Source organism: Schistocerca serialis, chromosome 2 (assembly GCF_023864345.2).
Source record: "Schistocerca serialis cubense isolate TAMUIC-IGC-003099 chromosome 2, iqSchSeri2.2, whole genome shotgun sequence".
NCBI classification, from domain to species: domain Eukaryota; kingdom Metazoa; phylum Arthropoda; class Insecta; order Orthoptera; family Acrididae; genus Schistocerca; species Schistocerca serialis.
Genome location: NC_064639.1, coordinates 1,046,162,609 through 1,046,175,793, shown reverse-complemented (window position 1 = coordinate 1,046,175,793; position 13,185 = coordinate 1,046,162,609).

Here is a 13,185-nt window from a genome sequence, read left to right as displayed (position 1 = left end):
GTTGCTGTTCCGCATTTTTGTAATACGCAGAGTCAGAGAATTGTCCCCTCACAGGAATACACAGCTTACTACAAGACACAACTTGACATAGTGGCCGTTGCAACGCAGAGCAGCCTAAGAGACTATATGTATCTAACAAGTTATTAGGCTGATCGTCATCGCTGTGTCTGAACTCGGTCAGTCACCATCCATTGCGAACGTAAGCAGAACACGCTGGGGCAACGTTTGTGAGGCGTCGGAGACAGCCTCTGAGTCAAGGGAAAACACAGTTTGCCTTCGACGACTGTCCCGCAGCTCGCCGGCTGTCACAAACCGTTGCCAAATGGCCTACCTTGTGGCGTGTCCCATACATGGCATCTACATGTACGCAATCGTGTAGAATATGCTCCAAATGACAATCGGGGCAGGGCTGCCGATTTGCCGATTGATCAGAAACAGCTGCGAAAAGAGAGTGATGCTGAGAATCCGAAAAACTCCACGAGCAGAGTGACTGACTTGAAACCGCCCAGCCCTTTAAAGGCGAAGATGAGCAGCGCCTTGATGTGACTGCATTCGAACCGTCCACGGCGTCAACACAGAGCGGCTTACCGGAAGCAAAAACCACCTGGTTCAAGGTGTCCAAAATTAACGCAATAAACCGCCATTTCCCCGTCCTGTGTCTAATTCACGATATAATCATACAAACTGTCAATAGATGTCGGCACGATCGTGTCGCATTTCGGTCATTGGAAAACCATGCCAACGATGACGTCAGGGCACCTATCAAACGGGGTAGTGTTTGTCGGCTTGTCCCACAGCCACAATTATTGTGTACATTGTGCATTATGGCGCACCAGACTCTCTGCGGTGGAGGGCCAAAGGAAGAATGGAAGCAAGACAGTCGCAAACTCATGTGGCTCGACGGCTTAACGTGAACCGTTCTGTTGTTTTTCGGATGTGGCGACAGTTTATAGAGACCGAAACTGTATCCCAAAGACCAGGATAGGACCGACCATGTGTGACATCAGAAAGAGAGGACCGTTCTTTAATCTTAAGAGCACGATTGTACCGCTTTAATACTACGCAGCAACTGGCATCTGACGTCGCACCATCCACTGGACGTGCTGTATGAAGGCAAACGGTGTAGAGAAGGCTTCGACGGTGTGCCCTTTATTGTTGGAGACCTGCTGTACGTGTGCCTCACAGAAGGAAACGTCTAGAGTGTACTCGTCAACATGCCATCTAGATTGTCGAACAGTGAGCCAGTGTTCTTTCCACAGATGAGTCCCGATTTGGTCTGGAGAGTTATTCTCGGCGGATTCGCATCTGAAGGGAATGTGGATCACGATTTCGAGACACGAACATTGTGGAAAGAGACCACTATCGGGGAGGATCGCAGGGATTGTGTTGACCACTCGAACACCTTTTAAAAAATTGTTTGGTTGAATCGGAAAAGCTTACTGCTGTCAGGTATCGTGACGAGGTCTTGGGACCTCATGTATGGCTTTTGCTATGGGCTGTGCAGCCCTTTTACTGATGGGCGACAATGCTCGACCTCATGGGGCACGAATGGTTAATGTTTTCTTGGAAATGAAAGATCTGCACGCATGGCACGGCCTGCTCGCTCTCCCAATTTTAATCCTGTAGAGCATGTCTGGGATGCATTCGCTAGACAGGTTGCGTCATGTCAATACCCACCAACCACTCTCCAAGACTTGCGAGTAGCTCCGCAGGAAGAATGGGTGTTAATGCCTCAACATGACATTGAGGACGTTATTCACAGCATGTTCCGTCGTTGTCAAGCCTGTATATCTGCCAGAGGTGGTCACACCCCGCAGTGAGCACATTAACCAGTTGTCGGAATGTGTATGAAAATCTGTTCAGTTGGAAGAAACGAAGAACATTTTTTTCTACTGTTATACATGTTGCTGTTGTTTACGTTCTGTATTCTTTATATTGTTCCTACTTACCTATAACCTGTTTATACTGTTTTGTGGCAAAATAAATGCAACCTTGCAAAATTTCCGTTTCTTGCTTTAATTTTGGACACCAATGTAGGAAAAGTAGGTAGGCCAGTGCAATAAGAACTGACAGAGGTAATTCTCACACCTCTCCATAGACTCACCAAAGCTGGCAAGTGACATTAGGGGTGGCTAAGGAGAAGCCTTCCCTGCAAGTGCTTGGCTCGCCACCAGCGCGATGTACATATGGTGCAATTCCTTATTCTGCTGAAGCAGTTCCAGCACCTGCTCCTGCTGTAGCTGTTTTCCTGCTCCTGGAGGGACAACCGCTCCTTCCAGCACTGTAAAAATGCAGAGTCCATGGTGATAACCGTTTAAGAGTATCATGTACATACATAATGTCCTACGTGGCTCCTTTTGTATCTGCACATCTGTGACAACACCACATTTATCACAGTCAGCACAAAATATGATTATGTTAACTGCCAGTGGCTCGTCTACGCGCCCAGGAAGCTGAACACAAGAAGAGGGAATGAAACTGGCGGGGGGAGGGGGGGGGGGGGGGGGGGGAGCAGATAGTCCGAACACAGCTTACAGAAGAGCATAAAGCAAACACGAGCAGCAAGAGCATCAGAATAACTGAGCACACGGAAAACAGAACACGGCGCAGGGTGAAGACCAGGTCAGAAGTGGCTGTCATCGTAAGAACTGCCGGGTCAGGCTTATTGCCACTGACAACTACACACCTGGATTGGTGGCTCTACACATACAATGCTTCATGCACCCCCCCCCCCCCCCCCCCCAACGTCAGTGCTCTGCTCTATTCCACTGAAGGAAGGAAGCAAAATGATTGTAACATCCTGCCAACCTCGAGGTCATTAGAGATGGAGCGTAAGCTTGGTTTGTGTGAAGGATGGGGAAAGAAACTGGCTGTGCTGTGTCAAAGGAACCATCTCACATTTGCGTGGAGCTTATTCCACTGTGACCCCACGCCAGCTCATCTGCATCCTTCTTCATATCTACTTGTAGAAATACTAAACAAGCCAATGTTAATTAACAGGAGAGAGATGTGCAGTTCTTGTACCACTCCAGTTCTGCTGTGGTGGCTGTACCACAGAAACACATGAACGGTGGAACAGCATCCACAGCCGACACAAGCTAACAGCGTCCAGGATTCACTGGCCCATGCATCTAGATTTACCATTACACCAAATTTTGGTAATGGTGTGACATGCACCAGCCCACACAAGAGAAGGCAGACAGCCAGGGAGAGCTGAACAATGCAACATGACACACGCCTCCAATATTTCTCACTGCAGACTGCATGGGTTGAGTTAACATGACTCCCCATAAACATGTGTGGAAAGTTTTGTTCATTTGTTCATTTCGAACTGTCTCATCCATCCATGAAATGCGCGATGCTCTGCAGGTTGTACCAGAAACCAACCATTTGGAGATGTGACCTTTGTTTCATGTGGTTCACACAACATGCGCACCATGCTTATCACTGGAGTGTGTACCCTCCAGGATTGATGATCGAGGCATACCTCTACTGCAGCATGCCAGTATGGACATTAAAGATAAAGAGTTTGGTTCGTAACATCTAAAGATGTGTGGCACAATGAATGTATGTCTAAGAAAACAACCCTCATCAGTTCCTGTCACGTTCTCATCAACAAGCCTCTTCCTTGATTGGACATAGTTCATTGGTGCGGCAGTAAAGCCTGTTCACTGCACATCTAGGACCATAAGCAGCGATAACACATGTCCCTGCTTCATTAGTGATCTGAGGCTGACACTTGGTGACCAACGTTCATTGGCACAAGTGACAAGGAACCGTAAGTGGACTAGCGCTTATGCTCCTGCCTCTGAACAGTGTTTGTAGAGACTAACTATTGCCTCTTTTGGGCGAACAGACACTTTTTTTTGCTTTTGTGTGTGTGTGCTCCGCTCGTGAACCTTCTTGTGGTTTTTGTGGTTTTTTGTTCTTGTGTGTTGTGTTATTTGCATTGCCTGCTTTCCGCTTGAACGAGAACTGGACTCTAAGCCAAGATGACGAAATTAGAAGAACTTATAAATGATTAAAGAAGATATGCCCATGTGCAACCATAGGCTGGAGAGTGAGTTACAGGCATGTTCTGCACATGTGGACTCTGCGGCAGCTTATGACACCATTCCGCCCCCTCCTCGGGGCACACGCCTCCTCCTCCCTCTACCATGGATGCACCAGCTAGTTCAAAACTTGGCCATACAGGTGGCAGCCCTCACCTCATGGGTTGGCACATTAATGGGCAGTAGGTAACAGGTACCATAGTGGCAGCAGATCCAGCCACCACCAAACTGGTTCATGCAACTGGCCATGCAGCTCCAACTGTTCCACTGACAGCAGAGCAGCCACTGAGTGACCTCTGCTGGTACCACACAAGCTTTGCCAATGAAGCAACAAAGTGTCATTCTCCCTGGACACACTTAAACCCCAGTCGCAGCCGGGCCCAGATGCACTGGGTTGAAATTCAGTATCCGTACGTTTCTTCTTAGAAAAACGGGTAGGCGGTGTGAGGTACCTCATTGACATGGGTTCTCACTGCTCGATATTTCACTGTTCTATGCTAGGAAACTGCAGGCGGGCTGAGCACTCTGCCTCACTATGGTGAACAATTTGGCCATTAAAATGTATGGCACACAGAACCACAATTTAGGCCTTAGACTATGTCAAACATTTTCATGGACATTTACTGTGGCTGACGTCAATGAACTAATCCTGGGGGCAGACTTTCTTGGTCACTACAGGCTACAAACTAACAATGCAAACAGCCAGCTCATTTATGTGGGAACAAATTTGAAGGTAGTGGGACAGTGCTGGCAGACTGCCTTCTGCAGCATAAAACTCGTTAAGTGCCCTGGGCCTAAGGCTGACAATCTGGAAAAATTTCCTGAACTCATCCACCCGACTGGCACATCGAAGGACATCAAGCATTCAATGGTGCACCACATAATAACTATGCCCAGCAAACCATCATTGTGCCACCCACATAAAAGCAGCCCATGGTTGTCTACATTGCATTTAGTTCCAAAACAAGACAGTTCGTGGCTCCAGTGTGGAGACTATTGTGCCGTTAATTCATGAATGGTACCAGATATATGATATGATATGAAGTGTATGGCATTGGTGGCTGGGAAACCCCTTGCAGGGCAGTTCGGCCGCCGCTCCACAAGTTGTTTCATGCCACTACGGTGACTTGTGAGTGGATGAGGATGAAATGATGATGAAAGACACAGAACACCCAGTCATCTCGAGGCAGAGAAAATCCCTGACCCCACCGGGAATCCATTCGTGGGAAGAGAGAACGCTACCACAAGACCATGAGCCACAGACAATGGTACCAGATAGATGTCCTGTACTGTTCTTTCAAGATTTTGGTCATGCCTTGCAGGGGTGTCTCATATTTAGTAAGATTGATTCCTCAAAGGCGTACACGCACTGAAAGACAATCAGAAGACAGCTATCATCACCCCCTTTGTGCTTTTCGAAAGTCTGTTTTTGACATTCGGTCTTTGGAATGCTGCCCAGATCTGGCAGCAGATTCTGGATGGCATCTTGTGAAGCTTCCCATGCTGTTTCATGTACCTCAACAACGTCCTAATGTTCTCAAAGTTGAGCAAACTCCACTGCAGCCATCCAACAACCATCTTTCAGCGACCGGGTGAAGCCAGAATCTTTATCAACCCAATGAAGTGTGCATTCAGTGTGATGGAAATCGAGTTCCTTGGTCATTTAATCACCCCCACTAGATTGACGCCACTACCAGACAAAGAAGAAGTGAATCTGAACACGCTGCATCCACTACATCAGTAAATCTCTTCCACACTATTTGTTAATTGTCCATACAACTAACCCACATACATAAAAACCTAGAAGATTCATTTATAAATGATAAAAAAATACATACTGATTTAACTTTACATAATGTATTGGAAAGTCAATCCCCCTACGTGAAAAAACATGCATTTATGCAGAATAACACTGTCTTTAGCAGCCTTGGCTAACAATTCACAAATATCAGTCACAACACAGATGTAGTTAACTGATGCTTGAGTACATTACCCAGCTCCTATGATCTCTTGTAAGTTGACTGGTCAAGCCTGGTACAGCCATACATCAGTATGGGGACTGGATCTGCCCACATCTTTCAGTTTCCTCCCTAGAGTTCTCATCACATGCTCCAACGGATAAGTAACTTTCTGTCTAATATTCACATCAAATCCTGAAACACTTTTTTGTGTACTAAATATGCTATACAATACCTTCTTCACATCATACAAGATATATTCTCCCTATTTATTCTTCAAAGTCAGTTGTATGGGATTTATGTCCAGTGCGATTAAAAAGTGTTCACATATGAAACATTAGTGAACAGAGTTAAATGCAATAAAAAAATGAAATGACAAGGTGATACACACAGATATACTAAGATACTATTCCTCATTTTTAGAGTACAAATTATGAACATTGTCCCATTTCAAAATTGCAAATGGATCTACTCATTTAGTCTCTTGGCATGTATGTGTGAAATCCTAAAGTACATATTTGTTACAGAACACAACTATATAGTGTATCATAGATTTTAACTTAGTCAATAGATAAAAATCACATCATTTTACATACTAAATTCCAGAAAAACAAAACACAGTTGTGTAGTTTTATGAATTTAAAAATAGATTTAAACTCAGCCAATGGATAAGATAGAACTCTAGAAATCACATCATCTTACATACTAAACTCACGACACTGGAAAAAGAACAAACAAACAAAAATTAGATACTTGTGGATTATTTCTATATGCTTTCAGTTTAGTGATGTTGCATAATCCAACCAACTTCTTAGATTTAGGCTACACAAGCCTGTATGCATTAGGATGTGGATTTCCAAGAATTTCGAATGGTCCAATATAAATATCGAAAAATTTCTTTATCTCAGATGTCAACACTTTAGATCTCTCTTTAGCTTTCGCCAACACATCCCTGCTTTTTCATCATCTCCCTAACACACTCTTCCCTCTCTTGCAGTGACACAATTTTACGTGGAGGAAACTCACCACTCTCAGAAATTAAGTTAACTGGTCTGTGATTAAACATGATTTCAAATGGTAAAAAATTCTGTTGAAGAATGTTTTAAACTGTTCATAATATCCTCAAAATCACTGACATAATCTATCCAACTGGTATGATTCTTATTACAATAAGTGCTAAACAGCCTTCCATTCTCTCTCATGTATCTTTCTGCAGGGTTACTCAAAGGATGGTACACCAAGGTTAGAATATGCCTTATTTTTACACGATCAACGAAATCCTTCCAAGCTTGTGATGCAAAGTGAGAACCATTATCAAATAAAGTTGTTTTAGGAATACTCACCTGTTGAAAATATGAGTTTTCAAACTTAGAGATGATTTGCTTACTGGTAGCTTTCTTGAAAGGAAATAGCATTATGAACTTTGAAAATAAATCAGCCACCACAAAAACATACCAAAATCCATTCTTAGACTTAGGCAAAGGTCCATAAACATCCAATAACATGAGATCAAGGTTACTATTAGCCAGTATGTTTTGCATTTGGTATCTACTTGTTTGGTTACTTACCTTTGACATCTTCCACAGCTGACAATTTTCTTCTTGACTCTGCTTCCTATGTTATAAAAATAGATGTTTTCCTGAATTTTTGGTGTGCATTTGGTTGATCCACGATGACCAAAACTCTCATTTCCAATCCTCTGAGTCACTCTTATGTCTCCGGAATAAAGTACCATTGTGTACCTTATGATATTGCTCTGTCTTTTCTGCTCCTTTCTTACCCAACATTCTCTTAATCAATTTCCAATTCTGATCATGATTTTGATACCTGTGGATATCCTTGCAAATTTTCAAGATATCTTTTTCCTCTTTCACACCCCTCAAGTAGATAATTTTAAACTCTTCCTCTCCTTCTCCAAAGCCGTTAGATGATTCACTCCATAAAGGTAGCCTAGACAAAGCATCAGCAACAATATTGTTTGTGCCCTTAATGAATCTGATTTCATAATTGAACTGATGTAAAACCAAGGTCCAATGAGAAATTCTGTTACGGTACAGATTACACACCTGAAGATAACATAATGCTTTGTGATCAGTACAGACGATGACTATGTGACCTAGTAAATAAATTTTAAATTTGTTGGATGCCCAGTGTACAACCAAAAGTTCTTTCTCAGTTACAGTGTATGTTTTCTGGTTCAAATGGCTCTGAGCACTATGGGACTTAACATCTGAGGTCATCATTCCCCTAGAACTTAGAATTACTTAAACCTAACTAACCTAAAGACATCACACACATCCATGCCCGAGGCAGGATTCAAACCTGTGAACGTAGCGGTCGCGCAGTTCCAGACTGAAGCGCCTAGAACCGCTTGGCCATGCCGGCTGGAGTATGTCTTTTCATGTTCCTGCAATACTCTACTAGCAAATGCAAGAGATCTATGTTCAATAACACCATTAACTTCAACTTCCTGAAATAAATGAACTCCCAAAACAACATCATGACTGTCTGTCATAATACAAAAACGAAGAGACAAATCTTGCCTGGACAATATCTGACTTTGACTCAACTATCATTTCATCTCATCGAAAGCATCCTGACCCTCCTGATTCCAATCCCAAATGGTATTCTCCTTCAAAAGTTCACACATGCATGGAGCATTCAAAACTTGGCTGCTACAAAATTTTCTATAAAATCTCGTTAACCCAAAAAAATGATTTAAGCTGTTTTTATTGCAAGGAATAAGAAAATTAGTAATAGCATCAAGTTTCTCTTTATCAGTTGCATTTCCTGTTTCAGACATAACAGGTTCTAAAATTTTAACTTCTTCCACAACAAATTTACACTCACCTATTTTCAAAGCCATGCCCCCTGATTCTAATTTTGAAAACATCTTTTAACAGATCTAACTGTTGTTCTCAAGTTTTTTCAGTGACCAGAATGTCATCAACAAACACAGTTAATTTTGAACTCATTTCACTTCCCAAGACAGAATACAGAGATCTTTTGAATTCAGCTACTGATACAGTTAGCCCAAATGGCACCACACAGTATTGCATACAAAAATGCAGAATACTTTCTAGAATGAATTTCAAGTGGGATCTGGTGAAATCCAGAGGTCAAGTCCAAACTACTCAAGTATTTTACTTAATCATATTTGTGTAACAGCTTGTCCATGTTCTCAGGATGGTCATTCTCTCTGATAAGAAATTTATTAAGATGTCTAGAGTCCAAAATAATTCTCACTCCACCATTTCTCTTACTTACCACAACTAAGGGATTATCGTACGGACTCCTACTTCTCCTACTGTTTCCATTTTATGAATTTCTTTCTCTATATCTTTCCTTTTTGAAAATATACAGTTTGAGAAAGAAAGGTTGATGATCTCTAAGGTAGGAGTATGCAGTGACAGGCTTTCACTTCACTAAACACGTTTCTAAACTACAATAACAAATTCCTAAGTTGTTCCTTTTGTAGGTTTTTAAGAGTCATAGCTGCCCTTACTTTAAAATCTACTACACTTTCAAAATCCTGATCCTCAGTCTCATCAAAATCTATATCATCATTAAACACCTGGAACTCATTTTAGTTCACAATGTTTTGCAAATAGTTACAACATTTCCCACAGTTTAAAATACAGAAATTACTTTTCACATAAGTATTATTTTTAGGTTCCAAAATAGACAATTCTTTAGCATTCCATCCAAATCAAGTCTCAGCCTTCACTACCCAATCCATACTGAGAATTATATTTTCTTCCAGACTAGGGATCACTAAGCATCCAAGTTCAAAGGTTTTGTCTTCTATATTAGACGTTAAAAGAACCTGAGATTTTACCTGTAGCTCGTCTTATCTTTACACCTACAATGGGCATTTCCACAAAATTTTCACTATACTTGATCTTGTCTCTAAATTGTTCAGACATACCACAAATCAGGCTAACTGTATCAGTCAAACAGTTCCCTTCCCACTGACCAATCTTAATCTTAATGTAAGGACATCCAAAATCTGAATCATCATCTCTGTTATTAGACACTTCATGCAAAAGATCATGTTCAATTTCATCAAATTCTACATGTACACTGTCTTTGCAGGGTTTTATCAACTTTGCTGGTATCACAGCATTACTTTGGTTACTCATGTAAGCAAATATTGAAAAAAAACATTTACATTAGTTAGCATACTGTTTTCAACATTTAAAATTTTTTGATCTAAACTATTAAGGTTCTCTTCCATTTTTTCCTGTATGGCCTTCTGTTGAACTCTGAGATCATTAGCATTCTTTGTCTGTTGTGCAGATTCACTTACTAGCTCATTTTCCAAAACAATAAGTTTACTTTCTGAGACATCAACTTTTTCATTCCACTTTTTAATCCATTTGACAACCCATTTTCTAGCCCCGAAACCCGATTACTAGGTTTATCTATTTGGTATTGTATCCTGTTCACTTTGCTATTGTCTTCAGTTTTCAGATCATTTAATTGTGCTTGTAGTGAAGTAAATTTTTCCGTTAGCTGATCATTAACTGCACTAAATTTGCTATAGTTATTTGTTTTTATTTCAGTTAACTGTCCACCTGCTTAGCTGGGTGGTAATGTGCTCACTCCCATGCAAGTGGGCTGGTTCAAATAGCTCTAAGCACTATGGGATTTAACTGCTGTGGTCATCAGTCCCCTAGAACTTAGAACTACTTAAACCTAACAAACCTAAGGACATCACACACATCCATGCCCGAGGTAGGATTTGAACCTGCAACCGTAGCAGTCAGCGGTTCCAGCCCGTAGTGCCTAGAACCGCATGGCCACTCCGGCCGGCATGCAAGTGGGATTGGGTTCAATTCCCAGTTGGATTTTCTCTGCTTGTGGATTGGGTGTTTAGTTTTCCTCATCATCATTTTATCCTCATCACCAGCACGCAAGTTGCCCAATGTGGCATCGAATGAAATGAGACTTGCACTTGGCAGCTGAACTTCCTTGAATAGGGGCCTCCCGACCAACAATGCCATACGCTCATTTCATTTCAGTTAATTGATCACTAACTGCACTAAATTTTGTATTGTTATCTGTCTTTATTTCCTCTAATTATGCCATAATCAACTGTAAAATGTCAGTGTTAACTGTTTTTTTGCTAACTATGCTTTCACTTGGTTCAAACATGTCCTGCCTGGGTCCTACGGCTTTCACTTCATCACCACTACCCTTGTCTCCTTTCATTTTCCTAGCAACAAAAAAAAAAAAAAAAAAAAAAAAAAAAAAATATATATATATATATATATATCAATATAATGGAAGGAAACATTCCACGTGGGAAAAATTATATATAAAAAACAAAGATGAGGTGACTTACCGAACAAAAGCGCTGGCAGGTCGATAGACACACAAACAAACACAAACATACACACAAAATTCAAGCTTTCGCAACAAACTGTTGCCTCATCAGGAAAGAGGGAAGGAGAGGGGAAGACGAAAGGAAGTGGGTTTTACGGAGAGGGTAAGGAGTTATGTGCGTGTGTGCGAGTGTATACCTGTCCTTTTTTCCCCCTAAGGTAAGTCTTTCCGCTCCCGGGATTGGAATGACTCCTTACCCTCTCCGTAAAACCCACTTCCTTTCGTCTTCCCCTCTCCTTCCCTCTTTCCTGATGAGGCAACAGTTTGTTGCGAAAGCTTGAATTTTGTGTGTATGTTTGTGTTTGTTTGTGTGTCTATCGACCTGCCAGCGCTTTTGTTCGGTAAGTCACCTCATCTTTGTTTTTTTTATATATATATATATATATATATATATATATATATATATATATATATATATATATATATATATATATAAGCAGACAAATTTTTCTGCTTGTGTCTGTATATGTGTGGATGGATATGTGTGTGTGTGCGAGTGTATACCCATCCTTTATTCCCCCTAAGGTAAGTCTTTCCGCTCCCGGGATTGGAATGACTCCTTACCCTCTCCCTTAAAACCCACTTCCTTTCGTCTGTCCCTCTCCTTCCCTCTTTCCTGATGAGGCAACAGTTTGTTGTGAAAGCTTGAATTTTGTGTGTATGTTTGTGTTTGTTTGTGTGTCTATCGACGTGCCAGTGCTTTCGTTTGGTAAGTCACATCATCTTTGTTTTTAGATATATTTTTCCCATGTGGAATGTTTCCCTCTATTAATATATATATATATATATATATATATATATATATATATATATATATAATTTCACCAATAGTCTGTACATATCTTTTTTCTTATTGATGTCCTTGTCATAGTTGTAAAGTCCTCTTTCAACTGATCCAGTCTGTGATACTGCAAATGACACAAATCACTGTCCTTTCTTCTTCTGGAACAAACAAAACTTCGTTATCTGTCAACTGATCCCAGATGAGCCCCCAGTTGTAATCTTATCCTCCCACACATCACCAGTAAATTTATAATCACTTCATTAGTTTCAAAAGCTTTGACAGGCATAAGACATACATAAAAAACCTGTTTAACTTATCTTCATTTTCTCTTTGTTGGCTGCAGTATGTCTGGGGGTAAATTTGTCAGGTTGAAATTTCTTTAACTTTGTGGGTTCCACTTGACATAATAATGTTTGAAGGTTTGCCTGTCTTACTCTTGAATTTTATTTTTTGTCACATTCTTTTAATATCACATCGTCTTTACAATTTATACTTCTGTAACACCACAAATTACATTGTTATTGCCAGATACAAAAACACATCCATTTCCATCAGAAGAATGCCCACTACTACTCTACTCATTATGTGGTAGTAACAATATTGCAAAAAGTTTAGAAAAGAAAAGAGTTTACAAACTTTCTTGACAAAAGAAGAATCTTCAACAAGCTATATCATTATTTTATAAATGAGTCTAGAAATAAATTTAAAATTAGCGTCAGATTGCAAAAACAATAATAGGAATCTCAAGTCTGCCAGATATTTCATAATTCCAAATATTTCTAAGGCTTGTTACATATCAATTAAACAAATTAATTTATTTTTATACATTTTATCCTTAAATATAATGCACTGTACACAAAATCATATGAAATTCATTTAGTTAAACAGCTGAGATAATGCTCACCTATACAAGAATCAAAAGTATACCTGGTATCAACTGTTTCTATTTAAAAAAAGGTAATGCTAGAGGAAGCTGTCCCATTACAGCCTCCTCTATGTGGTG